The sequence below is a fragment of the Elephantulus edwardii genome, unplaced genomic scaffold, assembly GCF_000299155.1.
Source record: "Elephantulus edwardii isolate Elephantulus edwardi_28Jun2011 unplaced genomic scaffold, EleEdw1.0 scaffold00159, whole genome shotgun sequence".
NCBI classification, from domain to species: Eukaryota; Metazoa; Chordata; class Mammalia; order Macroscelidea; family Macroscelididae; genus Elephantulus; species Elephantulus edwardii.
The window spans coordinates 4,231,995-4,232,242 of NW_006399909.1; positions in this window are offsets into that span (position 1 = coordinate 4,231,995).

A 248-nucleotide genomic window follows, 5' to 3' on the forward strand; every position below is an offset into this window, starting at 1 on the left:
TTGTATTTAAAACAAATGCATGAGTAAATGTTCAAAATCAGTAGGAGAGAATCACAAAACAATAATGAGATACCATCTCACCCAAGTAACAATAGCAAAGCCTCAGAACAGCCAAAAAGAATTGTTGGGGAGGGTGAAGAGAGATTTGCTCTCTTGTGCACTGTTAGTGTGACTTTAAAAAGGGACTTATGGAAGGTGGTCTGATGTTTCCTCAAAGACATGAATGTAAGATTGGATATCAACATCAA